Raw genomic sequence first — 17,542 nt, 5'->3', positions numbered from 1 at the left:
CCAGAGTACGACCAAAGGTATTTGTGTTCATGTAAAGTAGTTTAGTCATTCTGAAATTAACACATATTTGTATATTCTTCAGAATTGAAAATGTTACTTACAAAATATTAAGCCAAAAAGTTTATAACATCATTGTAACAGTACAGCTCGCAGATACTGGCCAATATCTGTGACATTGTATATACTGGGTGTACGTTAAGTCCAGGAACACTTCCAATTATTTATTGCACAAGAACTAAACATTGTACAGATGTCATACATATTGCATTTGGAAGAGAAACTCATTTTTTTTTTTTTTTACAAACATTTGATATATGAACCATGAGTGACCCACCCAGATCTTTAATGTGTCCTTACAGAAAAAAAGTGACGGGGAGGCCACGAATGTCTCTTGTACGTGCTCAACATTCACTTCACTAACACTGGGACATCTGCTTCTCTTTGCTGGGCACAAGCAACCAGTCATAACGAATTTGTTGTGTCAATGGTAAATGGCCTTTCTTGTTGGTGGTTTCATACCATACTTGGTTCTAAACATCCATTGAAAAGCTGTAGCACACTTGTTTTTGTTGAACTCCAACACACAGAAAACTTCCTCCACACCTGAACTCGCCATGTTTGCGACTAGCGCTGACTGTCGGCAAATTACCAAACAAGGCTGTGGCGGTATACATGGAAAAAAAAATTTCAGGGTTTTTCTTAAAACTGACATATGTATGATATCTTTACAATGTTTGGTTCTTGTGTAGTAAATAATTGAAAGTGTTCCCGGACTTTATGTACACTGTGTATTACCAAAACTCAGAGAACACCCACAGTGACCCAACAATTTCATCAAATGTTAATTACAGTAGAATGCAAACACAAGTTTTAAAACAAGAAGTATAAAACTTTATGTGAAGCTGTAAAAACTTTAAGTGATCCTGTTCAATTCCATTAATAAATACAAAACCTTTTAGTAGAGCAGTAACGAAGTTTACAAACAATTATAGGCTGGCTGAAAGGCAGCTTTATCTGTCAAAGTGACAGCACCCTTTATGTCATACATATCACAAATGCTGAACATCGCTTAATAACCAGTGGGTCTCCTGACATCTGCTTTTGCTACAACACAAACAAACTTCGCAGTGTATTGTTGGGCATAACACAGTCTATTTCCCGAAACATGCATACTTTAGACACAGGCTAATGGGAGATTATGCACAAACAAGAGACTGACGGTAGCGTTTGATTCATGACAGGAACTTTTTAAATCTCATTAGAAAAAAAAAAAAAAAAGAAACCACAACATCAGTGTTTTAAGGTGAGGTGTAGTAGTTCCAATAAATCATTCTAAGGTCCAGTGAGACATACAAGGCACTTCAAATATCTCCTTGAAAAACATAGTAAAACCTCAGCCTTAACACGAGCCTTACGTTTATATGATGAGCGTTTCATTTTCCATAGCAGTACATATCATAGACCACAACTTTACATGGTGCCTCAGATAAATTAAAAAATCAATAATACTGAAAAGGACAAGTGCCACACTATTTCTAAAATCAGCTCGGACAAACCACTGTAATCCTTGGTCAGCCTGAAGCAAGCAGAAATCATTATTATTCAGGTTAGTTATCATGACAGCAATAATCTTGAGATTAAAATGCACAAGCACAAGCATACAGAGTAAATGTCAGTAATACGTGACAACAACACACCATAAAACAGTCTCCAAACCTGGGTCCCATCATATCACATCACCATCGAATTCTAAGGTGTCCCAACAAGCATCACGCGAATGTGCCCTCTCACCACTGCCCTAGTGCAGCACTGCTTGCTGAATGTGGCTGTTACTTCCTCATAGACACAAGCACAAGCACATTCAGCTGTATGCTGTAGAACATGTCTGGAAAGAATTGTTCCTATCTGGGAATCACTTGAATATCACAACAACACCAGCAAATGTTAACCAGGAGTCCATCACCACCGTGCAGCTAAACAGCATTAGGTTTGACAGTGCAGAAAATGTGCTGTTCCCTGAGAGCTAGAATGTCCACCTTCATTTGGTGCCTATCTGTTACTCCACAGGCCTTAGGCACTGTGTCAAAGAAGTCTCTTGACTCCACAATATCTTCAAGAAAACTGTGGTTGGCTGTAATAGTGCAAATCACCTGGACAATCACTGCACTGTAAGTTTTCGTTTTCTGTGTAAAATATACATATCTTACCACTGATATTGTTGCAGAAGAAGTTGAGTAACATCGTGGTATAGTGGTTATGATACTAAACTGTTGCTGTACAGTTTTGATTTCTATATTCAGTTCGAGTACATTCTAGAAGTATCCACAAATGTCAAGAATCACTGTACTGGAATGTTCTGTTGCTGTATATATACTGTATGTGTTCTGGCTGGAGGCAGTTCACTCCATGTTCTTTTATGTGCAAATGCTGAATAAGCTTTCGTTAATTGAAGTTAGTGTTCGTCATTCATTTAGTTACACCTTGTACGTGACATTATTCTGGTGGAGACGCTGGGTATTGGAACTTGTGATAGCGTACGTTATTGACGACACCATGGCTCCCATTAGACCACGTGGCGAGAAGCCAGAGTTCGAGCCATATTCAACAGATCGCAACCTGTTGGAGACAGAACAGGAAGAGGACATTATGATGACAGCAATGGTGTGTCACCACATGAGACCTCCTCGTGATAATGATGGCTAAGATTCAAACAGGTGGCTGAAGGTATATGAGTGTATGGCCAAATTTAACAAATGGGATGACACCGTGTGTTTAGCAAACATATTTCTCTACTTGGAGGTCACTGCCAAGCAATGGTATGAGAACGAGGAGAAGTTTCCCAAGCTGGGAAGTGTTCCAGGCAGAACTGCGCAAGTATTTCAGTGACACATGACGACAGAAGTGCAAGGCTGAAGATACATTAAAGGACAGGACACAGCGTCCAGGAGAAACTACAGCATCCTACATTCAAGACGTCTTGGAGCTGTGTAAAATACTGGATCCTAGTATGAATAGAAAGATAAGGTTGCACATCTCATGAAGAGTGTTGCTGAGGATATGTATCAAGCCCTACTCCTGGAGGTTTCGACGGCAAACGACTCCATAAAATGGTGCCAGAATATCGAGACAATGCATCAAAAAAGAATTACACGCAAAAAGTTTGAACAGCTTCAAAATGTTGGATCAATGTCTGCGATGAAGGAAGAAACTGACTTCACAAGTGTTCTTTGTCAGATAGTGAGAGAGGAAGTTCAGAAGGCAAAAAAACGAGATGCTCCGACAGGTCATAAGGGAGGAAGGGGATCAGATATTGAACCCAATCTCTTTGCTCTCATTTACCTTTAAAATGGTGAAAAAATTGAGACCCAGGCGGAGTTATGTTCCTACAATGCTGCACGAGGAACCTGTTTGGGCCCCAAGGAAGACTGATGTCTGGAGGACCCAGGACAGCCAACCAGTATGTTTCCACTGCGGACGACCGGGACATGTGGTGCGCTATTGTCAAGAAAGGCAGCACATATTTGATGACGCCCACACCAGAAGGCAGCAGACTGATCTTAGCTGATGCCAACTCTGGTATGATGAAGATGAACAAGAAGATGTGGGTGCAGTACGATGTAGGTCTCTATCACTGCAAGCTAGCCGCTGGAGGGGACGCTCCCCAACATGCCGATTGAGGTCTTCCACACTGTTTAGAAGCTACAATCGATCACCTAGCCGCCGTAACATGGAAAACTAAAGGGTGCGATCTTCCTTGGAGGTGAGGCCGCCAAAGAGAAAAATCCTCCACCGTCAATCACTACAAAAATGATAGGCAACTACATTGATATCCTCATGGATGGCCAACCAGCCCAAGCTCTTGTGGACTCTGGAGCATCATATTCAGTCATTTTGGAGAAGTACCATCACCAGTTGCAGAAAACCATGTTCGTCGACAACAAAACATCTCTGCTGAAGGTGACTAGTGGGAAATATGTACAACCTACAGGAAGATGTACCATTCGTGTGGGCATAGGTGGCCATACACAGCCCTTAGAATTCATCGCCTTACAAGAGTGTAGTCATGACATCATTCTTAGATGGGACTTCTGGAAAGCTTCTCGGACAATTATAGATTGTGGTCACTCGAAGATTATGGTAGATGAGATGAGATACTGTGGACAGGAAGTTGTGCATCCAAGTGTGTGGAGACTATGTGTACTGGATGAAGTGACCATTCTTGCAGTCAGCACTAGAAAGGTAACTGTCACATATCATGCCATGCATCAATCCATGGATCTTGTCATGGAATGTAAGAGAAGCATACTACTGAAGAATAACTTGGTCATCCCAGCCTCTGTCGTCTCATTTGAGAATGGATTCGGTGAATTGTGGATAGTTAACTGTTGCCGAGAACTGCAGATCGTTCCAGGATGCATGTGCGTAGCAAACACTGAGCCGTTAATTGAAGAACAGCTGAGCATCATAGAAACCTCCCATGTTGAGACTGTGGACGAAATTAACACTATCACTATGAGACAAGATCCTCTAGCTCGACCATCACCAGATCTCACAAAGGAACAACAGAAGAAGCTACCTTCCATTCTTCAAGAGTTCTCTGAATGCTTCAGTCGGCTCGTGAAGAGCAAATTAGAAAAATAAATGGTGAAGCTGTGGATTAGCACTGGAGACCATCAACCAATAAGCCAGAGAGCATACCATGTGTCAGCAATGGAGTGTCGAATAATTCGTGACAAGGAAGAGAAAATGAAGAATGACAGCATTCAGCCTTCACAGAGCCCATGGTCATCACCAGTGGTCCTTGCCATGAAGAAGAATGGCAATTGGCGCTTTTGTGTTGATTACAGGAAGCTTAATATGATATCTAAAAAGGACATTGACTCTCTTCCAAGAACCGATGATGCACTAGATTGTCTGAAGGGGGCAAAGTTTTTCTCAACCATGGGCATGTACTCGGGATACTGTCAAATCGAAGGAGATGAGGCTGATCATGAGAAAACTGCAAAACTGCGTTCATTACACCTGAGGGCCTGTATGAGTTTAAGGTAATGCCGTTTGGTTTGCGTAATGCACAAGCAACATTCGAATGGATGATGGATAATCTTCTATGTCACCTGAAATGGACAATGTGTCTTTGTTATTTAGATGACATATAGTGTTCTTGGAGACATTTGATGAACCTATAAAAAAACAGAGGGCTGTTCTTAAGTGTCTCCAACAAGGCGGACTGAAACTTAATCCAAGAAAGTGTTTCTTTGGAGCAGAATAAATCAAAATACTTGGACACCTTGTGCCAAACGAAGGTCTGTGGCCAGACCCAGAAAAGGTGAGACCTATAGTGGAATTTCCTATTCCTAAAAGTATTACAGATGTGAGAAGCTTCCTCGGATTATGTTCTTATTACCATCGTTTGATAAGACTTTTGTATCAAAGCCAGGCCACTCCAAGAGTTGTTACAAGCTGCTGCGAAATTTGTTTGGGGTGGTGCTCAACAAGATTCGTTCAATGTGCTGCAAAAAGCTCTGGCAGCTGATCCTGTACTTGGTCTGTATGATGAGAGCACATACAGAACTACACACAAGTGCCAATGGGTATGGGATTGGTACTGCTCTGGTGCAAATTTTGGATGGAAAAGAGAAGGTTATAGCCTATGCTTCTAGGACTCTTACAAAAGCAGAGAGAAACAACTCAACTACAGATGGAGAATGTCTTGCTGTGATTTGGGCCATGTGCAAATTTCGACAGTATCTCTATGGAAGGCCTTTCACAGTTGTTACAGACCATCATTCACTTTGTTGATTGACAGACCTTACGGATCCAACAGGACGACCTACCAGGTGGGCACTACATCTTCAAGAGTATGACATTACCATGTGCACAAAAGTGGAAGAAAACACTAAGATCCGACTGTCTCTCAAGAAACCCTGTGCAAGACCATCAAGACTTTGATGAAGATAGTGACTGTCCAGTTGCGCTCCAGGACCTCCCTGCTGAGCAGAAGCAGGATGTCAAGATATCTCAAATTATGGTTGCCTTAAGTTGTTCAGAGGATGTGAAAGGATAATTTAAGGTAGTTAATGGATTACTTTGCAAGAAAAACTTTGATCCATTTGAAGAGGTGTCTACCAGTGATTCCTAAACACATGTGCTTAGATGTTCCACAGAAATTCCATGACACCTGAGGCCGGACAGCTAGGATTTATTAAGACATACGATAGAATCCGCAAGAGATTTTTCTGGCCAGGTTTATTTAGGAGTGCCCGTCACTATGTGTCGCTCTGTGTAGAATGCCGGAGGACAAAGGCAGCTCCTCAGAAACCACCTGGCTGACTCAAACCAGTTTCACCAGTTGAAATGCCTTTCCAGCATGTTGGGATTCTCCTTGGATGATTTCCAATGTCTACTAGTGGCAATAGATGGATTATTGTTTGCACTGATTATCTGACACTATGACGTTACAAAAGCCAAAGTATCTGAAATAACCAAATTCATCGTGGAAGACATTATATTAAAACACCGTGCCCCAAGGTCGTTAATCACGGATTGAGGGAATGTTTTCAATCAAATCTTGTGACAGAGATAAATTGTCGGTGCAACATTACTCAGCACATGAAGAGTGTCTACCATCCACAAACTAATGGGGTTACTGAACACCTTAATAAGGCCTTGCCAACATGCTATTAATGTTGGTCAATGTTGAGCAGAGCAACTGAGATGAGGTGCTGCCTTTCATGATGTTTGCCTACAACACCGCCAAACAAGATACTACAGGATTTATGCCATTTTTCCTAGTGCATGGGTGTGAGGCGATGGACACAGTGTTTCCGTTACATCCTAATGACGTGGACGACGACTACACCAGCCAGTTGTTAACCAGAGCTGAGGAAGCTCAGCAGTTAGCTTGACTCCGCATGCTGCAGGCTCAAGAAACGAGCATGACACGAGCCACCGCCCTGTTGTCTACGAGCCTGGTGACCTCGTCTGGATCTTCACTCCTGTTTGGAAGGTTGGTCTCTCTGAGAAGCTCCTCAGGCGCTACTTTGGACCTTATAAGGTTGTAAGACAGATCAGAGATATGGTCCACATTGTTCGAATTAAGCCCTATAAGGATCCTGCAACCCAGGGAAAATTTGAAGCTATAGCGACAGGCAAAAAGCGGAAAGGTGATGAAGAGCATAGCAGCAAAAGAAGTTTTAAGAAGATCACCACCAGGGCGAGCATCATTCATTGGGAGTCAGAGTATGCTGGACCGATGATTCATTCCCGAACTAGGACGTAACACCAAGACGCTGTTCTCTTAAGGAGGGAGCAATGTAGCAGAAGAAGCTGAGTATCACAGTCACCGTGGTGTAGTGGTTATGATACTAGACTGTTGCACAGAGGGTTGTGAGTTCAAGACTCAACTGAACTGTAAAATTTTAATTTCTGTATTTGGTTCAAGTACATTCTAGAAGTATCCACCAACATAAAAAATCATTGTACTAGAATGTTCTGTAGCTGTATATATACTGTATGTGTTTGGCCGGAGGCAGTTCGCCTCGCAATCTTGTATATGCAAGTACTGAATAAACCTTTGTTAAGTGAAGTTCATGTTCATCATTCATCTAGTTAAACCTTCTTCTATGTGATAATATGAATGCAAGCCATATATTATTTAAGAAATATTTTGGTTAATCTTTCTACAAAAATGAAATCTCCTTTTAAAAAACCCTTGCTAACACTATTTGGCTTTAACTTACATGCATCCGTGATGTTATTTAATGACTCTTCCTTCTCGGACAAGAACATAAAACCTCTTACGTGCAAAATGGGTGTCATTAATGCCATTCATTTTAATTTTCCCATTTGAATTTTGTGATCCACACAATTACTTATCCTCAATAGAGAATGCTCATAAGATATCTTTCCTTGCTTACCTCTGCCAGAATTTCATTTGGCAAGTTATATTTCGGTTTCTTAGTGGATAATTCTTTAAGAGCCACATTTAGTGCCCACACGGTTTGGGGTGCCATGTCATGGATTGCGCAGCCCCTCCCGGTGGAGGTTTGATTCTTTTTGGGCATGGGTGTGTGTGTTGTTCTTAGTGTTGTGGTTGGCAGGAGAGCCAACCGTATTCCTAAAGGAGGCCGAAATGCACGCGTTTTAGCTCACGCAGGCTGGTATGAGGTCTGGAACATGACAAGGGAATTAGAATTGAGAAAAACGGGCGTAGCTGGTGGAATATTTAACTTTAATCCATTAATGGAGAACGTCGCTCTTTATGGTACATGATTCACAATATCAATAGTACGGATACTGGCGCCTTGCTAGGTCGTAGAAAATAACGTAACTGATGGCTATGCTAACTATCGTCTCGGCAAATGAGAGTGTAGAATTCAGTGTACCATCGCTAACAAAATCGGCTGTACAACTGGGGCGAGTGCTAGGAAGTCTCTCTAGACCTGCCATGTGGCGGTGCTCGGTCTGCAATCATTGATAGTGGCGACACACGGGTCCGACGTATACTAATGGACCGCGGCCAATTTAAAGGCTACCACCTAGCAAGTGTGGTGTCTGGCGGTGATACCACATGCCTCCCCTGTTGTTGTGGCATAAGGCTTCCGCCCACCGTGGGGAGGACCGCATGTTGACGTATGCGACGAGGTGGGGAGCCTAACAACAGGTGAGGCTGTGCCACCCGCACCCTTGCCATTCGGACCGCGGGGAGCTAGGAAACGCCTGAACACCTGCTCCAGGGTGCACGCCAACATGCGGTGTATGCGCCTGCAGATAGACAGGAGGAGCCGAAGGGTTGACCTCCATCAGGCTGGGTCACCCGACGGGCGAAGATGACACATGGTCCGGAGCGGGCAACAGTTCCACGTCGGAGGACAACTGGTCACAGGAAGCGATTGGCAGCGCATGACCCAGGGAGGCACCCAGCGGTTGCAGTGATGCGTCCACTATGGGCGTCGCCGGCGGGAGAACAGGCGGCGGCTGCATCGCCATGGGGTAAAATGGAAGGCAGTGTTGGTAACACCTGGGGCTGAGGCGAACCAGTAGATGGGTCGCCGGGGCGCTGACCGGACGGCACCATCGCTGAAAGCAGACGGCAAGCTGCAGATCCCGTGCGATGACAGAGGCGCAGCTGATTGAGATGCCGACGCACCTCACCAGAGGCCCCCAAAACCAGTTACATAGTGCATCCAAGGCAGCCAATGCCGTGAACCTCGGTAGTGGCGATAGTAGACAACGTTGCCTGGAGCAAAAGTAGGTGTCTGCTGCTGCACAGGAACCTGATGCGGTGGATGTAGCAAAGACATCAAGGTTCAATGAGGACGACCGTGTAGCAACTCAGCTGGCGAGCGACCATCTCGGGGCTGAGAGCGATACGAGGACAAAAAGAGCCATAATGCGTCCTCCCGTGAATGCGACTCTTTCAACTTCAACATCTGTGACTTGAAAGTCCTGACCAATCGTTCACCGGCACCGTTTGACTGTGGCGAAAATGGCGCAGACGTCAGATGTTGAATACCATTGGTCTTGCAGAATGACTGAAATTCTGAAGACATGAATGGTGGGCCATTGTCGGAAACAATAGTCTGTGGAAGACCTTCAATGTAAAAGATAGCAGATAACGCTTGGATGGTGGCAGAGGACGTCGTGGAAGACATCTGCACAACAAAATGAAAATTACTGAATGAATCTACCACTACCAACCATCGAGCATTCCAGAATGGACCAGCAAAATCGATGTGCAAGCGTTGCCAAGGGGAAGTGGCTTTTGGCCATGCAAAGAATTTCCGTGGTAGTGCTGATTGTTGTTCGGCACACACCATGCAAGAAGAGCACATATTCATAATCACGGCATCGATTCCGAACCAAGTACAGTGCTGACGAGCAAGTTGTTTTGTTCTCACTATACCCCAATGTCCTTTGTGGAGAAGCTGTAAGACAGAGGACTGTAATGAACGTGTTACCAAGACCCTGGACTTATCATTTTCAGAACGCAACACCATAACACCACGTCATACAAAAAGTCTCTCCTTGTGAGCAAAAAATCGGCGAACCAACGGGTCACCGATTCGTGACTTTGACAAGGGCCATTGTGTAGCAACAAAACGCAGAACGGGAGCAAGGACAGAGTCGGCAGCTCTGGCTGTAGCTACACGACGAAAATCAATCGGAAACGATTCGACCACATCATCAGTTTCCGCATCAATGAACATGCAAGCAAGTTCGGAGGAATCGAATGCCCTATCCTCAGCAACAGGCAAGTGGGACGACGCATCGGCGTTTCCGTGCTTAACAGTGGACTGTAACAAGATATCGTAGCGGTACTGCGAGAGGAAAATAGACCAGCAAATGAATTTCTGCGCTGTACGTGGAGGTACAGGCTAGGTCGGGTGAAACAGCAATGTTAAAGGTTTGTGGTCTGTGATTATGGTAGAGTGACGACCATACAAGAAATCATGTAACTTCGTAACACCAAATACAAGAGCCAATGCTTCTTTCTCGATCTGTGAATAATTTCTTTGCGCAGACGAGAGCAATTTGGACGCAAAGGCAATAGGGCGATCGTGCGATCCATCTTTGTGCACAAGCACAGCACCGATCCCGAAATCCGATGCATCCACCATCAACAAGAGGGGCTTCTGGGGATCAAATGGCGTAAGGCAAGTATTGGAAAGCAACGCCGACTTCAACTGGCGAAAGGCGCGTTCGCATTCCGTCGTCCAGACGAACGGAACACCCTTACGGCGTAAGCGATGAAGCAGAGCTGAAATGGAAGAGGCCTGTGGCACATAGCGATGGTAGTAATTTATTTTTCCCAGCACACTCTGTAGCTGCTTCAAATTCTGCGGCGAAGGCAAGTCTTGAATGGCACAGAGGTGTGTTGGACTGGGATGTATGCCTTGGGCATTGAGTACATGTCCCAGGTATGGCAAGTTCCGAGCAAAAAACACACATTTGTCCTTCCGCAAGCGAAGACCATTTTGTCGCAAGACCTGAAATAATGTTCTGAGATTGGCCAAATGTTCTTCTTCCGTCTTTCTGGAAATCACAATATCGTCCAGAAATTTGCTGCAGTAGGGACCGACGCACAAACAGTTTGTAGATATTGCTGAAACAATGCAGGGGCGGATGCACACCCGAATGGCAGTCGTTTGAATCGATACAACCCAAGATGTGTGTTAACCACCAAAACGCGCTGGGATTCTTCGTCCACCGGTATTTGCAAGTACGCATCTGCGAGGTCCAACTTCGAAAAATATTTACCCGGGCACAGTTTGTCAAAAAGATCTTCCGGGCGGCGTAAAGGAAAAATTGCAATCACTAGTTGTGGATTCACTGTTGCCTTGACGTCCACACCAAGTCTCAATTTTCCGGAAGGTTTTGGCAAAATTACTAAGGGTGATGCCCAGAGAGAACCCTGCACACGTTCAATTACACCTTGTGATTCCAAATCGTGTAATGTTTTTGCGACCTCATCACGCAATGCGTGGGGAACATTGCGTGCTCTGAAAAATTTCGGTTGCGCGTTTACTTTCAGTTCCAAATGTGCTTTATAGTTCTCAGTGCAACCAAGGCCTGGTGCAAAAATGTCTGCAAATTCTTCACATAGACGAGAAACACTGTCTGAAGGCACAGTCTGATTCACTGATAGGATCTGATTTACTATAGACAAGTTAAACAACTGAAATAAATCGAAACCAAACAAGTTCACTGCAGAAGAAGAATGAAGGGCGTAAAATGACCCAAGTTTTGTTTGTCCTTTGTATGTTGCAAGAAGGCTGCACTGTCCTAACACAGGGCTCTGTTCACCTGAATAACAACTTAATTTAACATTTGCGGTGCGCAACGGAAGTGTGCCCAGCAGTTTGTAAGTGTCTTGATTGATCAGTGCAGCTCCAGTATCGAGCTGGAATGGTATCACTTTGCTGTTAATGTCCAAATCTACAAAAAGTTTATTGTCCTGCTGACGACAAGAGCGACTGTCTCGTGCAACAGGAACTGACACTGGTACAGAATCACTTGCGACTTGACGGGATTTCCGGCGATGTCGACGCACGCTATTTCTGGGACGAACACAGTCACTATTAGAGAGAGTGGCACTGGGCGGCGTGGAATGAACTACATTAATTTCCATGGGCGAAGTTTCGCGAGCCTGAGTATCCTTGGTTCAATTCCGATTCCGGCGCGAAGCAAAGGGCCTGGAACGGTTTTGAGCTTCTGATCTGAGCTTTTTCTGGCAAACACTCTGAACATGTCCTTTTTTATTACAATAAAAGCAAATAGCATGGCGTGATGGGCAATTCTTACGCGAATGTTTAGTAGCACACCGCGGGCATGATTTGATCAATGCATTTGCTTGCCAGCGCACTCACTACACGTGGCTGGAGGCCTGGTGGCAGCGGCACGGCAGGGCGCGAGGACTGTTTACTGTTCCGTGCAGCTCGCCCAGCGGGCCAGTTAACCTGACACACTGCTGGTGAAGTTTCAAATGATTCCTGAGCAAAGTCAAGTGTGTCCTGCCGATCCAATATGTCCATCACTTGTTGAAGGGAGGGATATACTAGTTTCAAAATCTGCTCCCTTATACGAACATCACAAACGTTCTGTGCAATTGCATCACGTACCATAGTATCTGAATAACGGAGTCCACATTGGCACTCAAAAGCACAATCCCTAGTAAGGCCTTTGCAAGGTTGCAACCCACTCCCGATTAGTCTGACCTGCCGTACGTTTTGTACGAAAGAAGGTATACCTTTGTGCAACTACATTGACTGATTCTTTGAAATATGCATCTAATGCAGACAAAATTTCTTCGTAGGACAGAGTTGCTATGTCGCGTCGGGGAAATAATTTGACTATCACACGGTACGTGGTCATGCCGACCGACGATAATAAAAAAGGCTGCCGCTCGTTACCTTGAATTTTGTAGGTGGCGAGATGGAATCCAAATTGGCGTGACCACTCCGTCCAGCTTTCCAGGGCAGCATCAAAAGGTCGAAAAGTGGGTGCAACAGTGTTAGTGGTGAAGCGGGTGCTGCCGCATCGTTTTGCATTGCACGTTGCCCCTGGATGAGCTGTCCAAGGGCATCCAGTAAGGCCTGCGTCTGCTGATTCTGTAAGCGATAAAATTCAGACAGTACATCTGGAGATTGTGGCGAAGCCTTTACACAAGTAAATCAGGGCAATATCGATAAGAACGCGGTTTTGCCTCGTCGCCAATGTTGTGGTTGGCAGGAGATCCAACCGTTTTCCTACAGGAGGCCGAAATGCACGCGTTTTAGCTCACGCAGGCTGGCGTGAGGTCTGGAACATGGCAAGGGAATTAGAATTGAGAAAAACGGACATAGCTGGTGAAATACTTAACTTTAATCCATTAATGGAGAACGTCGCTCTTTATAGTACATGATTCACAATATCAATAGTATGGATACTGGCGCCTTGCTAGGTCGTAGCAAATAACGTAGCTGAAGGCTATGCTAACTATCGTCTCGACAAATGAGAGCGTAATTTGTCAGTGAACCATCGCTAGCAAAATCGGCTGTATAACTGGGGCGCGTGCTAGGAAGTCTCTCTAGACCTGCCGTGTGGTGGCGCTCGGTCTGCAATCATTGATAGTGGCGACACGCGGGTCCGACGTATACTACCGGACCGAGGCCGATTTAAAGGCTACCACCTAGCGAGTGTGGCGTCTGGCGGTGACACCACACTTAGCATAAATTAGTTTTAAGTAGTGTGTAAGTGTAGGGACCGATGACTTGAGCAGTTTGGTTCCTTAGGAATTCACACACAATTGAACATTTTGAACAATTATTTAAGGAAAACAAGCTGAGAGGCAGTAAACAACTGGATGAACATTCTATTGTAGACAAGTGCTTTTTTTAAATGTTGATAAGAGGGAACTAGGGCTGTGGTTAGAAGCTACATTGATGAACCAAAACATTATGGACACTGCCCTCTGCAAGACCGAATGCCACCTGGTGGCAATGTGGTCGTGTGATGTGGTGAGAAAACAATATCAGCAGAGAAGAGAGAAATGAGGAATAAGGCTGCAAATGTGGAAATCCACTGGTAATGCTCTGGTTCTGTTTGTCGAGATTTTCTTTCTATTCCTTGTGTTTTTATTTATTTATTTATTTTTGCTTGGGGTGGGGGGGTGGATGTGTGTTTCTGTCCTTCCTGAGAAAAGACAGTGAAGTCGGAAAAAGAATTGGTTACAATGTCTTTTTCATCTCTACTGCAAAAATAGCCAAGATTTTCTTTCACTAATGTGAAATATATTTTTGGTCAAACTGATGTTACATTTTGCTCAACTGAGCAAATTAACAAGTGTTGTTATTTTGTGACAACTCTCTCCAGTTCAGAAAAAGAGATACGGATAATTGTTAGAAAAGAAAACAGGAGCAGTGTCTATACGGCAGTGTGTAGCTTGATCTTTTAACATCTTTTGCCTACACAGCAGGTGCCACAGCAGCCAATATATTACACAGCAGATGAACCTCAGTCAGTTTCAGCACTGGCTTGCCTCACTTAAAGTTAAAAAAATTAAAAAAAAACAGATCCTTGTAAAAGAAAGAATTAAATACATTAATTAATAGTTCTTTAAAATAAATAATAGCATCAGTGGTAGGATGCTGGTGGTGGCAATTTTTTGTCACAAAAAAGGACAACTTTGTCAAAGTGCAATAGCTATGTCCTGGCACCCAAGAATGAGCATCTCGTAAACAATGAACATATTTATCTGTTTGTGTGCTCCTGTCATGAACATCTATAGAAAGTGGTCAACAGACAATAAAATTGTGGGTCACCAGCAACTTGTCGAACATCTGGGCTTTGTCAGAGAATGTGGAGGTCAGAGCCTTGCCCACTGTGTAAAGCAGGCTAGACAGTGGCAATCTGATGATAGAGTAAAATGATGGTGCAGGCACAAATGTTCCAGAACACACTGTTCAGTGCACACTGTTGAGAGCACTTTGTTGAACAAGGGGCTCTGCAGAAGATACCCATAAGTATGGCCATGTTGCCCAATGACATTGTCAGTTGCATCTGCACTGTGTATTGTATCATTGAAACCGTATTGTGCATGACACCACAGGTGCAGGCCATTTGAAGAAATATTATGCTGTGGGGCACATTCACCTGGGCTTGTGTGGTGCCTCTTGATAGTAGTCAAGGCCACCATGATCGCTGTGGACCACGTGAACATTATTGCGAACCACCTATATCCGTTTGTGCTTAATGTCTTCCCTGAGAATTGTGGCATCTTTCATTAGTATAATTGTCCATTTCAGGAGGCCAGAATGATATTAAAGTGGTTTTAGCAATGTGACAGTGAATACATGTTGAAGCCTAGGCTGTTCAATTAGCCTGATCTATGTGCAACGGAACACCTCTGGGACCTATCGGATACAACCTCCACACTCTCAAACCTCCAACTCATATTTTCCGGGTACTGCATAACCTGCGCATAGACACTTGGTGCCACATACCTGTGGAAACCTACCAGAGATCTGTGCCGTCTGTGCTGTGCTGAATTGCAGCTGTATTGTGTTCTAAAGGTCGACCGGTAGGCTATTAAGCAGATGATGATAATCTCATGGCTATCAGCATATTTGCTTAACTCAGACTGTTGTGGCCATAGGAATTCTGTATCCCAGCAATGGCAGCTGAAGACTTCTCATATAAGAAGTCACTTTTATTCTGATAACGGCCTTGTCAAAGAGAGCTGAGGAGCTTATCAAGGTTTGAGGCATGTTCTTGCCCTCGGCTTGCAGAAATGACCCTGAAAGGTGAAAGAATCATTAATGCTCGCAGCCTGAGGATGAAAACACAATAGAAAGCAGTGCTTTGAAGACACACTTTTGTATGCCGCCTGTAAGGGGGCGCGTGTGTCTGCTCCTGAAAACTGAATGGTTGGCCGAATGACGGAAGCGAGTAGGAGCAGGTGAGATAAAACACGTTGGTATTGCAAGTCAGTAACAGTGGTTTACTGGTGCAGGAATATATACAGAGGCACACATAACTTTGTACGTAGGTGCGAAGACTTAGACCCGCCGTAAGTAGAGTAAAGGCTCTATATGAAGCGAAGTGTTCTGGCCGTCTTGCCAGAAAAATAAATCACATTGTTTATTATTGGGTCTAACATACTTACCCCTATCCAAAAGCATTCAATCATTAGAATACAAATGATTTAGATATAAAAAATTCTGCAAACAAGTAGCCATACAGACATTAATTATTTAAAAAATATTCATTATTATTATCATCATCATCATCATCTTATACTTGACTTCCACTGCTGTCTAAATGGCACCACCAGAATTTTCCATTTTTCCTGCATTCAGCAATTTTCTAATGTCACTTGTCTCAATCTTTTCTTATCTCGTGAGATCCAGCAAAGAGCTTCACCTACATCTGTACTCAGCATTTAATCTCATAGAAAGTACATCATTCCATGGTGTGTGTGTGTGTGTGTGTGTCCATTTACATCCGTTTATTTGCTACATTGTCCTTCCTGGTAATTCCCAATACGTATCTTCCCATTGCTTCCTAAGTAGCATTTCATTTTTTAATAGGTTTTCATTAAAAGTATGTGTTTTATTGTCATAAGTAAAAAATTATAATACACATAAATTGTAAGCTTTCTTTCAAATGCATTGGAAGCTTAGTTTTGAAAACCCTATTTCGTGTACCAAAAGTGCTGCAGGCCATTTTTACTCTTCGGTTTATTTGTCCTCCTGTCCATCCATTTATCTTCAATTGCACTACATACAAAACCTCATCCACTGCTTCCATGAGCTCACCATTAATTTGTACCATTTCCTTTTCAATGTGTTCATCATGCATTATTTTTGTTTTATGGCAATTTTCAGGACTACTGGGTTTATTAACTTCTTCCACTCAATTACTGAGATTTGTGCAATTATGGACAAACAGTTTGGCCTGCTCAGTCTACATCCACATCTACATTTATACTCTGCAAGCCACCCAATGGTGCATGGCGGAGAGCACTTTACGTGCCACTGTCATTACCTCCCTTTCTTGTTCCAGTCACATATGGTTCCCAGGAAGAACGACTGCCGGGAAGCCTCCATGTGTGCTCAAGTCTCTCTAATTTTACATTCGTGATCTACTCGGGAGGTATAAGTAGGGGGAAGCAATATATTCAATACCTCATCCAGAAACGCACCCTCTTGAAACCTGGGCAGCAAGCTACACTGCAATGCAGAGTGCCTCTCTTGCAGAGTCTGCCATTTGAGTTCGCTAAACAGCTCCGCAACGCTATCACGCTTACCAAATAACCCTGTGACGAAATGTGCCGCTCTTCTTTGCATGTTCTCTATCTCCTCTGTTAACCCGACCTGGTATGGATCCCACACTGATGAACAATACTCAAGTATACGTCGAACGAGTGTTTTGTAAGCCACCTCCTTTGTTGATGGACTACATTTTCTAAGGACTCTCCCAATGAATCTCAACCTGGTACCCGCCTTTATATGATCATTCCACTTCAAATCGTTCCGCACGAAAACTCCCAGATATTTTACAG

This window comes from Schistocerca gregaria, chromosome 8 (assembly GCF_023897955.1).
Source record: "Schistocerca gregaria isolate iqSchGreg1 chromosome 8, iqSchGreg1.2, whole genome shotgun sequence".
Taxonomy (NCBI): Eukaryota; Metazoa; Arthropoda; class Insecta; order Orthoptera; family Acrididae; genus Schistocerca; species Schistocerca gregaria.
The sequence above is the reverse complement of the archived record's forward strand: the minus strand, read 5'-3'. Positions refer to the sequence as shown.